Source organism: Jaculus jaculus, chromosome 18 (assembly GCF_020740685.1).
Source record: "Jaculus jaculus isolate mJacJac1 chromosome 18, mJacJac1.mat.Y.cur, whole genome shotgun sequence".
Classification (NCBI taxonomy): Eukaryota; Metazoa; Chordata; class Mammalia; order Rodentia; family Dipodidae; genus Jaculus; species Jaculus jaculus.
The window spans coordinates 44,978,383-44,990,792 of record NC_059119.1 but is presented as its reverse complement, the minus strand read 5'-3'; positions in this window follow the sequence as shown (position 1 = coordinate 44,990,792).

Genomic DNA, 12,410 nt, shown 5'->3' with positions numbered 1-12,410 from the left:
GCTAAGCCATCTCTCCAGCCCAGTTTGTTTTGGTTTTTTTTTTTTTCAAGGTAGTTTCTCACTCTAACCCAAGCTGACCTGGAAATACCAAACTGGCCTCAAACTTATGGCCAATCCTATTTCTGCCTTCCAAGTGCTAGGATTAAAGGCATGAGCTAGCACACCTGGCAAGATAGCTTAATTTTAATTTAATTAATTAATTAATTAATTTTTATTATTTTTATTTTTATTTATTTTTTTATTTTTTTTTGAGGTAGGGTCTCGCTGAAGCTCAGGCTGACCTGGAATTCACTATGTATATAGTCTCAGGGTGGCCTTGAACTCATGGCAATCCTCCTACCTCTGCCTCCCAAGTGCTGGGATTAAAGGCGTGCACCACCATACCCGGCTCTGTATTATTATTTTTTGAGAGAGAGAGAGAAGAGAATGGGCGCACCATGGCCTTCAGCTGCCTCAGCTAATGAACTCCAGATGCATGCACCCCCTTGTGGCGCATCTGCAACATTGCATGCTTGCATCGCTGTGTGTCTGACCAAGTGGGACCTGGAGATTCGAACATGAGTTCTGAGGCTTCGCAGGCAAGCACCTTAACCACTAGCCTATCTCTCCAGCCCGCAAGACAGCTGTTTATAGGCAGTCAGTCAGAGGCAGAGGCCCAAAGAGAGAATGAGAAATGCCACCCCGCCTGCCGTGGCAAAACCAGCACTCAGCATCTGGTCCAGTCTCATCCACAATGGTCACAAGCAATTCCTCAGCAACAGTGCTCCCCACTTCTTCCCCAAGGTAGCACAGCTAGGTGGGTGGACCTCTTCCATATAAGCCCCTGAATCCACAAACCCATCAGGTCTCTCTCGTACACACCTGAGTCTGGTGACGGGGTGCATCCTAATGGAATACCTGGGCCATAAACGGGGTCCGCCACATGTTTGAACTATCTAGGCTCATCTCTCTCCCCGTTGACCTGTGGTCTTTCTCCTGAACACCAGTCTGTGAGTTTCCTCCCTTGGTTTACACAGTACTCTCTCTCTCTATTATGTGTACGTTTTTCCTCTAAACTGGGTGTGTAATACCATGTGTGCAATAACTCTCTTGGGTAATCTACTGATTTCTTGGATGCATTCTTGCTCTGCTACAGGTATGGTCTTTGATCTATGCATCCTTCGCTATTTCTTTTTTTTTTCCTCTCTCTCTTTTTATTTATTTATTTGAGAGAGGGAGGGAGGGAGAGAGAGACAGAGAGAGAGAGAGAGAGAGAGAGAGAGAGAGAGAGAGAGAATGGGTGCACCAAGGCCTCTAGCTATTGCAAACGAACTCCAGACACATATGCCACCTTGTGCATCTGGCTTACGTGGGTCCTGGGGAATCGAACCTGGGTCCCTAGGCTTCAAGGGCTGACACTTTTTGGCTTTGCTCCCTATGTGTTTCTTCTGAATCTTTTGGCCTGGGCTCTACTTTTTGTCTCCCAATGTGTTTATAGATTCCCCTCCCCCCCACACACACCCAAGATTTCTCTCCACCAGCTGGACAACGAGAATTCTCCTCTGGCTTGAGTCTTTCAGCTAGCTTCCTCTCTGGATCATATATCCCCCTAAATAAACCTCATAATTTGTGAGTTCTCCCGAAATACACTTAATAATTCATGATTTTTAAAAATAATAATTCATGGGCTGGAGAGATGGCTTAGCGGTTAAGCGCTTGCCTGTGAAGCCTAAGGACCCCGGTTCGAGGCTCGGTTCCCCAGGTCCCACGTTAGCCAGATGCACAAGGGGCCACACGCGTCTGGAGTTCGTTTGCAGAGGCTGGAAGCCCTGGCGCGCCCATTCTCTCTCTCTTCCTCTATATGTCTTTCTCTCTGTGTCTGTCGCTCTCAAATAAATAAATAAAAAATGAACAACAAAAAAATATTAAAAAAATAATAATAATTCATAATTTACCCTTCTCAGAGTCCGTTTTCTCACTTCTTTGTTAAAATGGGCAAGGTTGGGGTTCACAGGGCCTGGTGGGGACTCCCTTAAACCCCCAGAATCCTGCATTAAGATCTCCCTCTCTGATCAACGGTCTTCAGTTTGGAAGGGGCCACAGCAAACCGTATTGGAGAAGCATGCTGAGTTTTCACTCTCTCCTTCACACACACACACACACACACACACACACACACACACACACACACACACACACCCGCTCCGCCTTGGACACTCAGCATGCATGCCAGATGGAACCAGAAGGGTCCAGGGCTGGCCCTGGGTCTGGGGGTGGGTGCCAATTTCAAGCCTTCCCTTGCCTCTTTGGCATCTACCTGGGTTTCTTAAGGCAAGAAGGCATCTGTCCCAGCAGGCCAGCCCGCCCAGGACAAAGGGGGGAGAGGGGTGCACCCTGCAGACAAGGGTGGGTGTCTGGCCACCTTTCCCAGCCATCACGTGACGAAAGATGTCCACGCCCTAACTCAGCCTCCAGGGAGGGCAGGGATGTCCCAACACGTCCCCGCAAACGGGAGGACTTAGTAATTTTCCAAGTTACTAATTTGCCTTACCTGCTCTGTTAAAATAGGCTAATTGTTTCCTCAAAAAAAAAAAAAAAAAAAAAAAAAAAAAAGCCACTCAGGATTGGTGGGATGAGGTCATCAGAGACGTGCCTGGACAATAATTGCAGCCACTAGTCATGGGCGGGCCCGACCCTGGTAACCAGCGCCTGCCCCTTCCTTCTGAGTTCGCCCACGGGGCCCGCCGAGCAAACGCGGTGCGGGCGCGCCCCCTGGCGGCGTGACGTAGTCACAGCAAGCAGAAATGACCGCGCTGGGGAGCGACCGCAGGTGGGTGTCACACCTCTAAGGGACACATGTTGGTCCTTTGTCAATGCATGTGTGCTTATCTGAAGTATGATGTGGGGGATTGGCATCTGGACGCGGTGGCAGATGCCTGTAATCCCAGCACTTGGGAGGCAGAGGTAGGAGAATCGCCATGAGTTCGAGGCCACCCTGAGAATGCATAGTGATTTCCAGGTCAACTCTCTCTCTCTCACACACACACATACACACATACACACACACACACACACGGGCTGGAGAGAGCTTAGCGATTAAAGCACGTGCCTGCAAAGCCAAAGGACCCAGGTTTGATTCCCCAGGGCCCACGTAAGCCAGGTGCACACAAGGTGGCGCATGGGAATGGAGTTCCTTTGTAGCGGCTGAAGGCCCTGGCATGCCCGTTTTCTCTCCCTCTATCTCTCTCTCTGTCTCTCAAATAAATAAATAAATAAATAAAGTTCCTTAAAATCTTTTTTTAAACAACACACACAGAAACAAACAGGGCCAGAACTTTGGGGAACTAGGTAACAGTTAAACATAAAATATGGTGAACCACTGAAATGACACATTTTTAAAGATTATTTTTGAAACGAACCTTATTTAGTTTATAAGTTTATCTTATTACTTTTTGTCTTATTATTATTTAAATATTTTTTTGTCTTTTGGTCTTTGATTTTTGGTTTTGTTTTTCAAGGTAGGGTCTCACTCTAGCCCAGGCTGACCTGGAATTCACTCTGTAGTCTCAGGGTGGCCTCGAACTCACAGAGATCCTCCTACCTCTGCCTCCCGAGTGCTGGGATTAAAGGTGTGCGCCACCACGCCCCGCTCATTTAAATATTTTAATTTATTTATTTGCAAGCAGAGACAGAGAAAGAAGAGACAGAATGAGCACACCAGGACCTCCAGTCACTGCAAACAAACTCTACATACATGCACCACTTTGTGTATCTGGCTGTACGTGGGTTCTGGGGAACTGAACCTGGGTCATTAGGTTTTGTAGTGCCTTAAACACTGAGCAATCCATCCAGTCCCATTATTACTATTATTATTATTATTATTATTATTATTATTATTATTATTATTTTGGTTTTTCAAGGTAGGGTCTCACTCTAGCCTAGGCTGACCTGCAATTCACTATGTAGTCTCAGGGTGGTCTTGAACTCATGGCAATCCTTCTACCTCTGCCTCCCACGAGCTGGGATTAAAGGTGTGTGCCACCAAACCTGGCACCCTTTACTATTTTTTGTATGGATATGTGTGTGTGTGGCTCAGAAGACAGCTTCTGGGTGTTGGTCCTCTGACCTATTTATTTATTTATTTACTTGAGAGAGAGGAAGGAGAGAGAGAGGGAGAGAATGGGTGTGCCAGGGCCTTCAGCCACTGCAAATGAACTCCAGATACATACACAACCTTGTGCATCTAGCCTATGTGAGTTTTGGGAATTGAACCTGGGTCCTTTGGCTTTGCAGGCAAGTGCCTTAACTGCTAAACCATCTCTCCAGTCTACTCTGACTTTTTTTTTTTTTTTTTTGAGGTAGGGTCTTACTCTAGCCCAGGTTGACCTTGGATTTTCTATATAGGCTCAAGATGGTCTCAAACTCACAGCAATCCACTTACCCCTGCCTCTCAAGTGCTGGGATTAAAGGCGTGCACCACCACGTCCGGCTACTTTGACCTTTTTAAGAGACAGGATCTCTGGGCTTCAGAGATGGCTTGACAGTTAAGGCGCTTGCTTGCAAAGCCTAACGAGCCTGGTTCAATTCCCCAGTGCCCACATCAATCCAGTGCACAAAGTGGCATATTCCTCAGTTTATGGCCTCCTTCCTCCATTTCCAAAGTTATCAGTAAGTCAAGCCCTTTTCATGCCTCTGTTCTCTGCTCAGAGAGCTGAATAGCAGCTCTAATTTCTTCTGTAGTCTGAATTCCCTTTTGCCATGGAGACCTGACGGAGTCACGTGGATATCAGTGGGAGACATTATTCTCCACACTGGGCAGCCTTCTGGGGAAGACAGCAAAGAAAGTATGAGGGAGTGGGCACCCCCAGAGCTGCTGAGGGTGATGAGTTGGTGGAAAGGAGCTCCATGGGGAAAAAAAAAAACAACAGCAACAAAGAATGAGGCAGAGGAAAGAGGCGTCTTAGAGGATGTTCGGGAGAAGTGACTGGGAAATGCAGTTAGGTGGGTTCAGAACTGAATGCCAGCAGGCAGCCATGGCCAGACCCGAGGAAGCCTGGGCCAGGGGCAAGTGCAATCACCGAGGAAAAGCTGGTTGTCATTGGAGTTGAATTCCCTCCAGCCATCCCAAATAAATAGACCTGTGCGGGGGCTGGAGGGATGGCTTAGCACTTAAGGCACTTGCCTGAAAAGCCAAAGGGCCCAGGTTCGATTCCCCAGGACCCACCACGTAAGCCGGTTGCACACATGTCTGACTTAGTTTGCAGTGGCTGGAGGCCCTGGCATGACCATTTTCTCTCCCTCTCTCTCCCCCACCTCCCTCTCTCAAATATATATATATATATATATATATATATATATATATATATATATATATATATATATATATATAGACATGTGCAGTCTACACAAAGTCAGCTTAGATAAGCTTCCCACATAGCTCCTCTTCCTCATGAGTCTCTCCTCTATTGGAACTGTACAGGGCAAACAAATACATGGTTTCTGAGGAGGGCTGTTTGTGAGGATCAACAATGGCAGGGCTGGAGAGATGGCTTAACAGTTAAGGTGCTTGTCTGCAAAGCTTGAGGACCAGGGTTTGATTCCTGGGTACCCAGCCATAAAGCAAGATGCACGAGGTGGCACACGCATCTGGAATTTGTTGGCAATGACTAGAGGTCCTGGTGTACCCATTCTCTCTCTCAGATCAACAAATAAAATTTTACTTTTTTTTTTTTTTGTCTTTTCTTTTTCAAGGTATGGTCTCGCTCTAGCCCAGGCTGACCTGGAATTCAGTATGTAGTCTCAGGGTGGCCTCAAACTCATGGTGATCCTCCTACCTCTGCCCCCCAAGTGCTGGGATTAAAGGTGTGTGCCATCATACCCAGCTTCTCTCTCTCTCTCTCTTGTCTACTTCTTTCTCTCTCTCTCTCTTTCTCAAATAAATACATAAATAAATAAATAAAAAGAATGGGGCTAGAGAGATGGCTTAGCAGTTAAAGAACTTGCCTGAGAAGTCAAAGGACCCAGATTTGATTCCCCAGGACCCACGTAAGCCAGATGCACAATGTGGCATATGCATCTGGAGTTCGTTTGCAGTGGCTGGAGGCCCTGGTGTGCCTATTCTCTCTTTATCTTCTCCTCCTTCTCTCTCAAATAAATAAATACAATATTTGTAAAAACTTAAAAAATTAGCCGGGCATGGTGGCGCACGCCTTTAATCCCAGCACTCGGGAGGCAGAGGTAGGAGGATCGCCGTGAGTTCGAGGCCGCTCTGAGACTACGTAGTGAATTCCAGGTCAGCCTGAGCCAGAGTGAAATCCTACCTCAAAACAACAAAAATAAAAATAAAAATAAATAAAAACAACCATGGAAGCAGGAGTCTCTCTTTAGCACCACCTAAATGCTGGTTATGGTGGTGTGCACCTTTAATGCCAATGGTTATGGTGGTGTGCACCTTTAATGCCAATGGCGGGAGGAACCGCCAGGCTGGCTGGCTACACTCGCTGAAACAGTGAGCTGAGCTCATTGAGACCCTGTCTTGATAAATAAGGCTGAGAGAGACAGAAGGAGACACCTGATGTTTACCTCTGTCCTCCACGTGCGCGCACCCGCAAACACACACATGCATGCCCACCACACATACGTGCAAAAGGAGACATGAAGCTCTGACATACGTTACAGCAAGGCTCAGCCTTAAAGACCTTATTCGAGAGGCTGGGGAGGTGGCTCACGTGGTAAAAATGCCTGCCATGCAAGCATGAAATCCTGAGCTCTGCATCCCCAGAGCCCGAGTGCAAACTGCACACTGGGCTGGAGAGATTGCTTAGTGGTTAAGGCCCCTGCCTGTGAAGCCCCAGGACCCAGGTTCGATTCCCCAGGTCCCACATAAGCCAGATGCACATGGTGGCGCATGTGTCTGCAGTTCGTTTGCAGTGGCTGGAGGCCCTGGCGTGCCCATTCTCACTCTCTCTCCTTCCCACCTCTCTCTGTCTTTAATAAATAAGTAAATAAAAATAAATCTCAAAAAAAAAAATAAAAGGGGCTGGAGAGATGGCTTAGCAGTTAAGCACTTGCCTATGAAGCCTAAGGACCCTGGTTCAAGGCTCGATTCCCCAGGACCCACATTAGCCAGATGCACAAGGGGGCGCACGCGTCTGGAGTTCGTTTGCAGAGGCTGGAAGCCCTGGCGCGCCCATTCTCTCTCTCCTCTCTGTCTCTCTCTCTCCCTCCCTCTTTCTCTCTCTGTCACACTCAAATAAATAAGAATAAACAACAAGAAAAAATAGATTAAAAAAAAAAAAAGAAAAGCCAGGCATGGTGGTGCATGCCTTTAATCCCAGCACTCAGAGGCAGAAGTAGGAAGATCGCCGTAAGTTCAAGGCCACACTGAGACTACAAAGTGAGTTCCAGGTCATCCTGGGCTAGAGAGAGACCCTACCTCGAAAAAAGAAGAAGAAAAAATGGGTGAGGATCAATTGAAGAAGATGTCCAACATCGCCCTCTGGCCTCCACATACCCACACATGTGAACACACGTACACACATATATTCACTGTGTACACATCCACATGCAAAAAGGACACGTTATCGCAAGTGAAATAAGCCCAAACGCAGGAGGACAAACATCATATGATTCCACAGATATGAAGTTCCACAGATAAGTGGTTCGGGACTAGGAGAGGGGCAGTGGGAGCTGGGTTTACGGGCTGTGGAGTTCAGTTTGGGGTGATGAATCAACGTGTGATTGCACAGCAGTGTGAGCACCCCAAATGCTATTGAGCTGTACCCTTAAAATGGTTAAAGTAGTGACTTCATGGTTGTGTGTATTTACCTACAGAAAGGGCAAGCCTATAGGAGTGGGCTTTCAGAAGTATAGAGGGGGCTGGGCTGGAGGGATGGCTTAGTGTCTAACACATTGGCCTGCAAAGCCAAAGGACCCAGGTTCGATTCTCCAGGAGCCACGTTACAGATGCACGGGGGCGGGGGGGGGGCGCACGCGTCTGGGGTTCCTTTGCAGTGTCTGGAGGCCCTGGTGTGCCCATTCTTTCTCTGTACCTCTCTCTCTTTCTCTCCCTTGTTCTCTGTCAAATAAATAATAAAATATTTAATTTTAGGGCTAGAGTGAAGCCCTACCTCGAAAATCCGAAATAATAACAATTAAAAAAAAACATATATATATATATATATATATATATATATATATCAGAATTTAAGGACAAAAGACGAAAGGGAAGACTCCATGCTTAGCAAATGCAACCTTTTTGCTTTGTTTTTTTTTTTTTTTTTTTTTGGTTTTTCGAGGTAGGGTCTCACTCTGGTACAGGCTGACCTGGAATTAACTATGTAGTCTCAGGGTGGCCTCGAACTCTCGGTGATCCTCCTACCTCTGCCTCCCAAGTGCTGGGATTAAAGGCGTGCGCCACCACTCCCGGCTCTGTTTTGTATTGTTTTGAGGTAAGATCTCGCTCTAGCCCAGGCTGACACGGAATTCATTATGTAGTCTCAAGGTGGCTTCAAACTCACGGTGATCCTCCTGCCTGGGCCTCCCAAGTGCTGGGATTAAAGGCGTGCTCCACCACGCCTGGCTTGGGATTTATTTTAAGTTACACTTAGAAATACATAGAAATACAGGTGAATTTACATAATCCTAGGCGTCACATGTAACCATTCCCTACCATTAAGGCGAGAGTCAGAAAAAAAACCGACGCAGGGGTGAGGCATGAGTGTCAGCTGCTCCCAGTGCCTGGGAGCCCACGTGCTTGGAGGTGACAGCCACCCGTGGGTCCCCAGATCAGCCACCACCCATTTCCCTGCAAATGACTCTAGATGCAGGTCAAGTTCAAACGAATGTCAAGGAGGACAGAATGCATGCTCCAGCATATGACTAATCGAGGGTTTGTTCACTGCTGATCTTTAGATTAAATATTTGGGGATTTCCCACTCGGGGCCACGTAACCGGACAGAGAAAATGTAATCCAAAGCAGGACTCGGGGGGCCTGGCTTGTGGTGGATTCTGCTGCTGTCTGCCAGGTGACTTAGGGCAAGGTATGCCAGGCTCTGCATCTTGCTCCTCCTGTGTTTGGTTTTTGCTGGAATTGAGACAGGCTAAGGCACCGGGCAACAACCAGAGGAGTTGCGACAGTCCTAACTACTGAATCCCCAGGGTGAGTGCAAGTCCTTAAAGTTGGGAGGCACCACGTTCAGCTCAGACCTTTGTTTTCTCAACCTGAACTTTGGAGCTAGCTGCTGAAGAGAGAGAGGGGAAAAAAAAAAAAAAAAACAAAAACGCATGAAGAAACGTTCTTTTATACCCTGCCCACCCTCACCCCTTCCTTCTCTCTCTCAAATAAATAAATTTTAAAAAAATAATAACAGCCATGCAGGGTAGTATATCCCTGGAATTTGAGTGCCTGGACAGCTAAGGCAGAAAGATCCCAAGTTCAAGGATAGCCTGGGCTACATGGTGAGAGCCTATCTCAGAAACAAAGGACTCAAAAAGGTGTGTTTTATAATAAAAGGTCCAGCAGTTGCCTCCCTTCATATTTCCCTGCTCTGTTTTAAATGTTCCAAGCTTTAATACCAAATTCACATGCTAATGGTTTCTGGAGGTGAAGCCATTGGAAGGCACTAGGATTTGGTGAAGGCATGAGACAGGGGTCCCAGAATAGCATTAGTGGCTTTATGCCAACAGTAGCAAAGCCTCCAGCTTTGCGCAGCGTGGTGGCGCACGCCTTTAATCCCAGCACTTAGGAGGCAGAGGTAGGAGGATGGCCATGAGTTCGAGGCCACCCTGAGACTACATAGTGAATTCCAGGTCAGCCTGGGCCACAGTGAGACCCTACCTCGAAAAATCGAAAAACCAAACCAAACCCAAACAAGCAAGCAAACAAACAACCAAAATAATAATAATAATAATAATAACCCTCCAGCTTGCATGATTGCGCTGCGATGTCTTTTGTCATGGTCAGGAAAAAGGCTCCCACTAGAGGTAGAACAGATGTCTGTATCCTGCTATCAGGACTTCAGAACTGTAAAATTCAACTTCTGTCCATTATACATTATCCAGTCTGTGACATTCTGTTATAGCAACAGAAAACAGACTAAGACACTCCTCTGTAATCACCTATGTTCAAACATCCTTGTTCTCCCTTCTCTCTGTTCAAATGTGGTGCAGTCCAGAGAACACATTTTAAAAGCATTTTATTACTTTTTTATTTATTTGAGAGAGAGGAGGCAGATAGAGAGAGATTGAGAGAGAGGGCCTCCAGACACTGCAAACAAACTCCAGATGCATGTGCCCCCTTGTGCATCTGGCTTACATGGGTCCTGGGGAATTGAACCTGGGTCCTTTGGCTTTGCAGGCAAGTGCCTTAACCGCTAAGCCATCTCTCCAGCTCCAGAAAGCATCTTTACCTTAATGACCACATCAGGGCTGGTGGAGCTGGCTGGGCTTCCCATGTCATCTAAGAGGTGCTACATATAAGAAAACAAGTAACTCTGAAATAGAATGTGTGATTTAAAGGGCATTAGAGAAGCTTCTCTAACCAAAAGTGAGAGTAGCATTAATATATGGGTTTGAACATTAAGAGAAGTGCTGACTGGGCAGTTTGATGAGCACAGTATATATATTTAGCCAGACAGCAGTAGACGTTACACCCCTAGAGCTCATGACTACCCCTGTTGCAGAGATGGCATCTGGCTTATGTGGGATCTGGAGTGTTGAACATGGGTCTTTAGGCTTCACAGGCAAGGGCCTTAACCACTTAGCCATCCCTCCAGCCTGAGCTATTCAATCTTAACCAAGAGCAAAAAAGAAACCCCAAAATCATGAATCCCAAAAATTAACTTCATTCAGTCATTCATTTTTCTCTTTGCCTCAGGCATCCTCAGACATCATACAAATAGGTTGGTACCTGGATACTATAGAGTTCTCCACTCGCCCATCCACTTGCTCCCTGGCTCAAAAAGATCAAATGTTTGTGGTATGGAACACATTTCATATAAATCAGAGCAGCCTTTCAGGAAGAACATGGAAAGTTCCTACTTCAATCCCCTCCACTGCGCTGGTGACCCTCCTCATTTTCTTAAAAATATTTTTATTTATTTATTAGAGAGGGAGAGAGAGAGAGGAAAAAAATGGGGTAGGCTAGGGCCTTTGGCTGCTGCAAATGAACTCCAGTATTTTCTATTATCTGTAAAACAAAACAGGTCCTCCACCCGAGAGTGAGAACAGTTTGGATTATGGAAGATAAGCATACTTGAGAGACTTTTTGATGTGTGTGCCCACACTTTTTAGCCAAATATGAGTGAAAGGTTCTCTCTCTTGAGTCTATGACTTCCTATCCATGGGATTCTGATTTGGTTCCCAGTACCAGGAATGAGTTCTTTCCCATTGAATGGGTCTCATGTCCAATCCTAGACCAGTTAGTTTGTTTAAATTTTTTGTTTGTTTGGCAAGGTAGCCCAGGCTAACTTGGAATTCACTATGTAGTCTCAGGTGCTTGAACTCACAGTGTGCGCCACCATGCCCAGCTGTTTTTAAAATTTTTTTAAGATATTTTATTTATTTTTAATTTTTATTTATTTATTTGAACGTGGAAGACAGAAAGAGAAAGAGGCGGACACAGAGAGAAAAAGAGAGAGAATGGGCATGCCAGGGCCTCTAGCCACTACAAACTCCAGATGCATGCATCCCCTTCTGCATCTAGCTTACATGGGTCCTGGGGAATCAAGCCTTGAACCGGGGTCCTTAGACTTCATAGGCAAGCACTTAACTGCTAAGCCATCTCTCCAGCTCCAAGATATTTTTGTTTAATTGAGAGAGAGAATGAGACAGAGGAAGACAGAGAAAGTGAATGGGCACACTAGGGAAACAAACTCCAGATGCATATGCCACCTTGTGCGTCTGGCTTACGTGGGTCCTGGGGAATCAAACAGAGGTCCTTTGGCTTTGCAGGCAAGTGCCTTAACCACTAAGCCATCACTCCAGCCCTTGTTTTTAAATTTTTTAAAAAAGATTTTATTTTTATTTATCTATTAGAGACAGAGAGTGAGAATGGGCACTCCAGGGCCTCTAGCCACTGCAAACAAACTCCAGATGCATGCGCCATCATGTGCTCCTGGCTTATGTGGGACCTGAAGAATTGAACCAGGGTCCTTAGTCTTTACAGGCAAGTGCCTTAACCACTAAGCTATTCCTTTAGCCCTTGTGTTTTTTTTTTTAATTTTTTAGTTAACAACTTCCACAAACATAAATAATATGCCATGATCATAACCCCGTCCTGCCATCTTCCTTTCCCCTCCCAAATCCTACCTCCATTGAATCCCTTCTTTTTTAAAAAAAACTTTTTGTTGTTTATTCTTATTTATTTGAGTGAGACAGAGAAAGACAGAGGCAGAGAGAGAGAATGGGCGCGCCAGGGCTTCCAGCCACTG